Consider the following 10614-nt stretch of genomic DNA (forward strand, 5'->3'; position numbering starts at 1 on the left):
AGACATTTGTAAGGTCACGGCTAGCTTGACACGTGATCTTGGACTTGTTAGCTCACTCGTATGATCGGAGATCCTATGTTATGATGCTTGGTTTTTGGGGTTTCGGATGGTGGCCGGCGACTAGGGAGATATTCTTGGCTTAAGTGTGTGTTTTAAGGTGTAAAATGGATAAGATGGATGGAAATGGAAAGATTTAGGGTTTAAGGGGGTATTTATATTCCATTAAGCCCATGAACCTAAGGCCCATCTTTCCTTTTTAGTCCATGATTTATCCATCTAATTAGCCTACTTATCTTTCCCTCTTTATTATTATTTTATTAAATCCTTGCCAAATCAAGTAAACTCGATTATTATAATATAAAATATTATTACTTGAAATTTTGGGATGTTACAGGGATGTGGAGAAATTTTTCAAAAATTTCAAATTTCAAAAATAAAAATTTTCCAACTTTGGTGTGTAGTTCAAAAGATGTTTTCATTGTCATAATTCTCGTGTGTGAGTATTGCCAAGTTTTAAAGGAAATGGTAGTATATATTTTCAGCCACGAGTGACATGTTTTTTGTCGGTTCCGAATATTCACTCACAATCACAATCAAGTCATAACTCACACATTAAATGTGTCGACAAGAGAGTTAATGACAGTTGCTATTTTAGGAAAGAAAACCGTTTGTTAAAGGCGGATTCAATAACAAACAGTGTAGTTGCTAAAAGATTAATAACAGGTAACTAACACACAAGAATCACTCAAAAGATTTCCATTCATATAAACATGTCATACAAATGTTATTTGATCTAGAGTTTCTTGATGGAAAGTTGTGTCCGTACTATTCTATGACAGCTGTCACGCTCAACAAATATTCTCTCAATAGTCTCTATCCGTCCCTTTGAGGCATGCCCTAAAATATTCCTTTTATAGGCATGACACCTCCAGACAGCTGTCATTCCATCTAGAAACCCTAAATATAATATACATATTCAAAATACATATTCAAAACTAAGCTAAGTGTAAAACAGGTCTTCCGGGTAGACTTTGCATAAGTTGTCTTTTCCGGGTAGGTTTTAGCCTTGTCTTCTTCGGGTAGACCTGGTAACCTTGAAGTGTGCTTGGAAACAGTTTCTCGGGTAGGCTTTACTTAGAGTTTTGGAAAATACTTACCTAGCAGACTTCAATCTTCTTGATCATATCAGACTTTGCCCGACATGATCTTACGAGCAACCTTGTTCTTTAATGGTCCCTTCAACACCTTGCTAGAAAACAGCTTATTAGCAAAGTGTTCTCGGTAGCATTGTACCCTGCTTGAGTTGAATCCTGCCCGATGTTACTTGAGATATATCTTTACTCACATCAAGCTTACTCGGACCTAATGTATTATTGATGAATACCTTGCCCGATCTTCCAATCACTTGGCTTCATGAGCTTGGTTTTCCAAGAGCTTACCCGGAGATAAACCTTACTCGGCTATGAAGAAAAATCCTGCTAGACATAGTGAACCCTGCCCGGGTATACACTAAAGAAGAATTCTAGAAGATAACCTTGCTCGATGGACGAAATACCTTGCTATGGTAAGAGAACCTTGCCCGGAAATTTAAGTGTGCTCGGATTCCATACTTAGTGATTTCTGAGGAGGTTGAGAAGATTCTAATCTTCCTTATACTTCTCTTAGGTCAAATCTTGACTCAACAATCTCCCCCTAGATTGGAATACCTCAGTTGTCCGAAAACACTGCTACAGTTACTTATACATAGTTAAAAATACACATCAAATCAAAATCAAACTTTACATATTCAAAAACATAAACAATTACATATTCATAATTTTGTCCGAAGACATTACAAATAAAAGCCTATTCTAAGATATCTTTATCTTCTCCTTGCATCATAGACTGCTTGTCTTCTTTCCACTCTGACCGTTCCTTCCCTTTGCTGAAATATTGATAGAATTCGATAATGAAGGTGATTTTCTGGTATTCTTAGTTCAACTATATCCCTCAAATCTTCTTCATGTAGAAAGGTCAGATCATTGTCAGTTTTGATGATAGGCAAGATGAGTCCTTCAGAGTTTCGTAACAGGTAATGGCCTTCATTTTATTTATATTCAATCATAGCTATTCGACCATTCTTTTGGACCTCATAGTTGGGTCTGATCATCGTTCTTCTCATATTGATACATGTATTTAAGTTAGACAAGGGATTTGCAGTCCTTAGTTTTGACAAATAAGCATGTTCTGCATCCCTTATCTTCCTCATTCGGGTTATCCTTCTTGTTCTTTCATGCTTGCTAATCTCCCATTTCTTCCTTTGACTTAGTAGAGGAAAACCCTTCTCGGCTTCAGACTTTAGATACTTTGAGAGTTCATTTTGCTGTCTCCCAGCCATCTTATTTCTATCATGATAATCATATAAGTTCAGTGTGGCCATTTTCTCCAATTGTTCTCTTGAATACTCAGTAAAATCATCTCTTAATACAATGTCTTTCAGTTGTCTACTCTGCATAATCACCTTCAAAGACTCAGAGACTGAGTCAAAGTAGAGAGTTCTTGGAAGATCCACATTTGATTGTGGTCTTGTCATTCTTTGGGATCCTGTTCTACTTGACTCACCCCTTTGTGCTGATATGTGCTGCCTTGAGATAGGAGGCCTAAATGGAATAGACTTCATAGGTTTGCTAGGCCTAGATATAGCAAATGCTTTGATATACATTGATTCAATTAATTTAGCAGGGAGGTTGATGAGTTCTGAAAATTTTTCACATGCATCTTTGCACAATTTAATAATCATATTAACTAGCCTTGGATTGTTAATCAGTCCTGCAGGTACAAATCTACCATCAACAAAACTTCTGGGGTCATCACCCTCCAATAAGACTTTCTCCCACTCAGCCTTTTGTAAATAAAACAATTCCTTCAAATCATCTCTACTCAATGCATTAAACATATCCACATCCATTCCCCTTTGATTCACCATTATACCCCTTAATATTTTGATCATTTCTTCATTTTCCCAGGGAATAATAGGTTCATCAACTGGTTCAGGTTTCACTTCAATTGAGATTGGGGTTTCATAAGTTTCAGCCCTTTTTGTTTCTTTTTCAGCATCTTGTTTCTTCCTCAAAGTTATTAACTTTCTCTTCTTTTTCAGCGGCTCAGGCTGTTCTTCTCTTGATTTCCTTTTAGATAACTCAGGTTTCATTCTCTCAATCTTATTAGTCAGTTCAGCATCTCTTGCAAGTTGTTCCCTTTCTTTTCTCTGAACATCTTCTCGTGTTGTGTTGTATAGTTTTTCAAGATTATCAAATTTGAAATGGGTCAAGTCTTTTTCAGAGAAATTGTGTTTTCTCAGATATTCTTTGATTTTTAGACTGTCTCTGTTCTTCTGTTCCACTCTCTTCTATTCTTCTCTTTCTTCATTCTGAATTTTCTTTGTCAAATAATTAAACTCTTGTTCAACCATTTCTTTAGTCATTGATTCTACAACATTTGGAGTTATTCCATGTTCTGTCAAGTAGCACTTTCCTCCATATTTGTTGTAAAGTTTTTCAAGTCTTTCCTTTTCATTTGCAGTTTTCAGCTTAACTCTTTCAAATTCATTAACTTTCTCAGTATCTCAGGTTTTGTAATAGACATCACGAAGTTGCTCAAAGTTGTAGTGACTTAAGTCTCTTTCTGAATAGTTGTGCAAGCTTAGATACTCTTTGAATCTTTCACTTTCTCTATTTTGCTTTTCATTCAATCTCTTATCATTTACCTTGTCCAACTTGTTCTACAACTCCTCATCCATTAAAGAAACTAGTTATTCAAACTTGAATCCATGATACATCAATTTGATTACCAATGGATTTTTCTTTTTAGCATCAACCAAAATCTGCTCAATGTTTTCCCTTTGATTTTCAGTTATTGTAACTTGTTGGGACACAACATTAGCATCTTTATCAACTTTACCCTAATTATCAACATCATTGTCATCTTCAGATTCATCTTCCTCTTCAGTTGATTCGTTCAAAGCATCAATTGTTGGTTCATCAGCAGTTGGGATATCATGAATTGGAACATTTGGCACTCCTTCAACTACTTCCTCAGGCCTTAGGCTTTTCAGAGGAATAGCTCTAATTGGACTTGCTTGTTCATTTGGGGTCTCAACAAAACATTTATTCTTTTCATCCCATCTCCCCTTCTTGACTGATTCAGCTTCTCCAGCCTGATCATAAATCTTTCTCTTTCTGGTATACTTCTTTCCATATCTTGAATCATCTTTACATTCCCAATCAAATGGGTTCTTTCTGATATCTTCTCTTAATTGTTCAGCCCATCTGTTTGCAAAGATTGTTTCAACAGACTCACCAATTTCTTCAAAGTTTAGTTCCATATTCACATTCTTTTCTGGATCATTTTTAGAGTGTGTTTCATTTTGGGGCTGACTAAAGTTGCTCAAAACCACAGCCAGTGTATTATCCACTTCCTCAGTTCTTCTTAAATTGATCAATGTCTCAATCACAATTTGATCATCATCCTCCTCTTCATTAAGAACTTTTGAAATGTTGGCTTGAGCAATTAGAACCTCCTGCTCTGCCAATTCTAATGGATCCATGGTTCGGGCAATGTGTTCCCTTTCCCATGTTTCATTTATGTCTTGTTGCAATCTTTTGGCAGCAGCAGTAGCTTTATCTTCCTCCTCCTCTTCTCTAACAACATTTGCCTTAACAGGCACTTCTACCTCATCATTCTCATTTATTTTTGCTTTTCCCTTGGCCAGCCTTCTTTGCTTATCAATTTCAGTTTCATTCAAAGTCATCTATCTCTTTATCCAAAACATTCATTTCCTTATCATGCTCTACCCTCTTGGAGCTTTCAGGTTATTCAGTAAGTGTAGGCTCCTCAGTAGCAGCATCATCATTAATAATTACATCAGTTTGTCCTTCAGTCAAAGTATTAGTGGCCACATTTTCATTAATATTCAACATTTCATCTTCAACCTCAGTCTCCTTCTCTCATATTCCCTCATCCTCATCTCTGTTCAACACATTCAGAACTTCATTATCAGCATCATAGTTCTGTTGATCTTCTTCAGACTCATCAGCCTTATAGTCCTCTTCTGACATCAATATTTAACTACTTTCTTCAGAGGTTTCATATGCATTTATTAAAGAAGTCAAACCATCATAGATTGATATTACACCAGCCTCTATCATCACATCATCATCAGTCCTTACAACAGCATCAGTTGGCTCAATTATATTCTCCCCCGTTTTATGGCAGCTGAGGTCTTCTCAACCTCCTTCTCCAGGGTTTGAATTTGTTCATGAGCAACAGCCAATTGAGCCTTTAGCTCATCATTTTCTTATCTTAACATAGAATTCTCTCCCTTTAGATCAATGTTCTGGCAAATAAGGTTAAAATTTCTTTGTATTAGGAAGGCTTTGAAGGAGGTGTATCAGATGGTGATGTTTGAGTTTGGGGGGGGGGGGGTTATATTTGAGGTTGGGGTTGGATTTCAGGTTGGGGTTGGGGTTGGGGTTGGATTGACAAGTGAGTGGGTGGTGATTGAGTAGTTTGGTCATTTAGTGGTGAGGAATGTGGTGGAGTTTGGTTTAGGGTGGATGGTGGTGATTGTGGTAGTGATTAGTTTAAGGTGGGAGGTGGTGAATGAGGTGGTGATTGGTTTAGGGTGGTTTGATCAATTGGTGATAGTGGATGAGGTGGTGAGGCTAAAGGTGTGGATGGTGGTGTTGGGATCGGTTGGTTCTCCCCCTGAACAAGTACATAATCAATTATGGCTCCTCCAGCTCCTCCTTCATTTCCATCATCATCATTATCATCATCATCATCATCATCATTACTATCCTCAACTTCCAACTCATCATCCTCCTCTTCCTCCTCTGAGCTCAACTCAGGTACTAGCATAATATCCAAGTCATAGTTCATTAACCAAGGCAAAATCTCAAACGGAATGTTTGAATTAAATCTGTTGGCACTTCCCGGATTCACAATTCATTTGTACGTGTTGGGATTTTGCAGAACATGACTAATGCCAATGGTGGGTAAATCATGTAACTCCCGATTGAAAATTATCTGCAAAAATATGGGATATTGCAGGAATATGTCCTTTTCAGCCTTCTTCAAATTTCCTACCATTCCTTCAAAAATCATCTTGAAGAAATTGAATGGTTGATCATAGATGATAGCAACAGTGGCGTTTGCTAAGTCACGACTCATTAGAGTCCATGATCCTTTCCTCGAGGCAAATCCCTGAATCATATGATGAATCAGAAATCTGTATAGCATAGGGAACATGCCCTTTTGAAATTGTCCATCGTGCACTGTCCCCTGATATCCCATTGTTTGTACAAAAATTCTCAGCAGATGATCAGTATTGAAGTTGATCGGATTGTGGTCGTCATCGTGCAACTGCAAGCATCTCCTGATTAATCGTTCCTTTATAAGAATTTCTTGTCTTCCCATTGTAGCCTCAATCCTTCTACCATTTACATCATCATACAATCTGGCTGAGCGCCAGAAATCAAGTGAATGATTTCTATAAATGACTGGGCACTCGGTCAAGGCAAAATGGATATTTGATCGTAACAACCACGTTATCATCATAGCCACCTCCTCATTGTCAGGAGTAATTTGCAACAAGGCACACATGTTGTGCTTTTGTTCAAAAGGATATCTCGGATTTTCTTGATTCGCCATATCTGAATACACAAACAAACACATTCAAAGTAGAAATTAGACCTAAAGATCATACCTTTAAGCAATTTCAAGTTATAATATTGAAGAAGAAAGATATAAATGTCATTAAGAACCTGTTCTTCGACAAGTTTATAACCTACACATAAAACAGAGATTTAGTAAACATAAATAATAATGACCCATTAGTAATTAATCGTGGTCGGAAAGCAGTTAATTAACGCTTACCGAGTCGGATTATGAGGGCTGACAATTAGGGTTTGGATTATTATGAATGCGATAAGTCGGTTATGTTTCAGTAGAGAAGCAATCAGTAGAATGAGAGAGAGAGAGGGAAAATAATGTTGAAAGACTTCTCTCACTCCCTCTTATATACCTTTTGAAAGTGGGTTTTAAATGTATTTTTTCATTTAGTGAGTTAATAGCTGTCACATAATAATCTCATCCAGTAAAAACTATAACACCTAAAGACCTTACCCGATAAAATCAAAGTGTCAAACCTTGCCCGAAAATGTTCGTTTTAGAATGTACAATGTTTGCCCAGTCCCTTCCACATACAAAGCTTGCTCTATTTACTCAATTAAAAGTATATTTTAATTATGTGAAGAACGGTTACTTGAAACACAGGATTTCTTGATAACTGAATCACAAGATAGATAATCAAGTATATAATATAAAGTAGGCAACCTTGCTAGGAATCAGTTAAGATGCCCAAATAAATATTTCAAACATACTTCTAACCTTACCTGAATAACATAATAGTACAGTTAAGCACATACCTTACCCGAATAACTTAGTCTATTGCTAACCTTACCCGTAGATAGTTTACATATTCAATTAAGTATACTCTGATGCAAAGTGTGCCCGATAAACATTCAATAGCACAAATTGTGCTAGGAGTGTATTCGTAACTCAAAGTGTACTCGGAAAGTCAAGTTGAAGTTACCATGTACATTAAGGGAACATTTGAGAAATCAAAGTGTGCCCAAAATATAAATTATGCCCGGGAAACAAGGTTACCCGAAAACACTTGCAATTTCAAAGAATCATAATCACAAAAACACATAACTTGCTAGAAATGAATTTAAACAGTATAACAAATCCCTAAGTGTGCTATAAAGTTCAAAGACACTAAAAGCTTTCTAGAATCATAATCATATATCAGGTATACCCGGGAACTAAACTAAACAGTTAAGTCTACCCGAAAAACTTCAAATCATCAAAGCATACCCGAAAATGATAAAAACTTAGATAAAAACATCTAAGTGTGCCCGGAAAGGTTATAAAACATCAAACCTTACCCGAAATTACATAATCAACCTTTTTGCAGGTAAAATACAACACTGTTTGACTTAAACACAATATCAGTTATATTTATCATTGAAAAATCCTTGTTTAAGAGCAAATGGTGCATTTAGAGATCAAATTTCAGTCATGATTCCTTTCAAAACAATTTCTTTTCTTTTGCTGAAAAGATCTCAGGAATGGGATCATATTGACTAAGTAGCTTTCTCAATACTTCATTCTCAGTATTATTTTGACAACATAGATAGGTCAACAGCAGGTCTAGACTTAACATGAATTTCATCTCTTTGGTGATATGATTAAGTTTCAGTTAATATGCATTATCTTAATGGATAACACATGTTGTTTTCTGATGCTCCTTATCTATGCTCAAGGCTTATTTGGCTTTCTCTAGATCACCTCAATTTGACTTTGACCCCCTGGATTTGGTCAAAATTTTAATGACAAAACATATTTATAAAAATGTTGAATTTTTCTTTTCAAAATTTACAAACATATATGAGGTTGAACGTTGGACTTACATGCCACGCAAGTCGGACTTACAAGCCTTTCATTCGGAATGTTTAAATGACTTATATGATTGTCTCCACCCTTGTAGTTCTAGGATTAACCTCGAGTTTGCATTTTCTTTATAAAAGTTTTGTGAACATTAATCAACATTTGGTTGATAAAATATTTTAAAAATTATGCTGTTCACAGTTGTTCTTTGTCATCCTTTTAAATCAAACATTTCATTTTTGGTGACCAAATACCAATAGGCTTGTGTATGACTGGATAATCACTTTTATACCTTTCATTTGGAAAGATTTATCTAGGAACATGCATAGACAACAATGTAACTCCACATAAGACATAGCAGTTTCTTTATGCTTATATCACCTTAGATTTTACACATTATGAGAAAGCAACCATACATGTTAATGACTGTACTAAGTGTCCTTTTGGCCTATTAAATCCATATGATTGGCTAAGTAGTCAATGTACTATCATTTCCCATATTAAAACAATTTTAAATTCAGTCACCCTAATATCTCCTATTTGACAGGTACATGGCTATCATGTTTGACCACAAGTGGTCAACAGGACCAAACATATATGTGAGTACATGTCCTTTCAAAACAGAGTTATTGACATAATTTTAAGTGAGAAAATAGAGAACAAGTTACAATTGCCCCAAATGTTTTCAGTTTTCGAAGTTAATAGCTATCCTATCAATCTGAGCACAGATGACAGGACCAAACATATACAAGTATATACCTTTCCAACTAGAGCAAATGACATAATTTTCAGCAAAAGTAACTCTTTGAGACTTTTCATTTGAATAATTTCTTTTAAGCTTCTTTAAAGTTTGAACTGAATAGTATTATCATATCTCATCACCATTAATAACTTGCTCTGTGTTATCAAAATTAGTTTTGATAAAAAGTTTTTCTTTGAAGTTTCAATTAAGCATAACATTAAACACATTTTGACACAAGAACAAGCATAACATAATCAAATCATGATCATCAATGACATCATTAAAAACAAGCAGACTTCACATTTCACTTGTCTAACAAATCCTAACAACATCATCAGATCATATTAAGAACATAATCAAACAATCAATCATGACATTAGATAAGCATTTAATCAATTTAGACAATTCAAACTACTTATCATAACATCAGAACAATTAACTGACAAGCAATCATAGGCATCAATGACACCTAATTTGCACATATAAACATTTAAGCACATATCAGTCAACATCAAACAAGTATCATATTCAAACATATTCACCCAATCATTCAATATGTGTGACCTCAACCTAAATAATCAATCAGCACATAGAGGCACATATTAAGCACACATCCTTAATCAGACTTCATCAGAGTTGATCATCTCTAGGGCCTTCAAAAGAAAGTTAAACCTGGTTCTGTCAAGTGGTTTAGTGAATTGGTCAGCCAAGTTGTCACTTGTATCAACTCTTTTCATTTCAATCAAACCTTTTTCACTGCTATCTCTTATGAAGTGATGTCTGATTTCAATGTCCTTAGTCTTTGAATGTTGGACTGGATTCTTAACAGTAAAATATGCAGCAGTATTATCAATAAAAATAGGAGAGTTTAGAAAATTCAAACCATAGTCCAACATTTGGTTCTGAATCCAGAGAACTTGAGCACATCAAGCAGATGCAGCAATGTATTCAGCTTCTGCAGTTGATATGGACACAGTGGTCTGCTTCTTGCATTGCCATGACACTAGCCTGTCTTCCAGAAATTGATATCCACCTGAGGTTGACTTCCTGCTCATGTTATACCCATCATAATCACTATCTGTGTAGGCTATCAAATCAAAAGACTGGTTCTTTGGATACCAAATCCCCAAGTCTGGTCTTCCCTTCAAATATCTAAAAATTCTCTTGACTGCATTCATGTGAGAAAATTTTGGACTTGACTGGAATCTTGCACAGACACATACAACACACATAATGTCAGGTCTTGTAGCAGTTAGGTATATCAGGGATCCAATTTTGGCTCTATATTCATGTTCATCCACAGGCTCCCCCTTTTCATCAGCTATAATCTTTTCTTTTGTGTCCATTGAAGTTGAAGCGGTTTTGAATTCATGACAATTGAA

This window comes from Bidens hawaiensis, unplaced genomic scaffold (genome assembly GCF_021521415.1).
Source record: "Bidens hawaiensis isolate Kalapana, Puna unplaced genomic scaffold, B.hawaiensis_p1.1 tig00030807_1, whole genome shotgun sequence".
In the NCBI taxonomy this organism is placed as follows: domain Eukaryota; kingdom Viridiplantae; phylum Streptophyta; class Magnoliopsida; order Asterales; family Asteraceae; genus Bidens; species Bidens hawaiensis.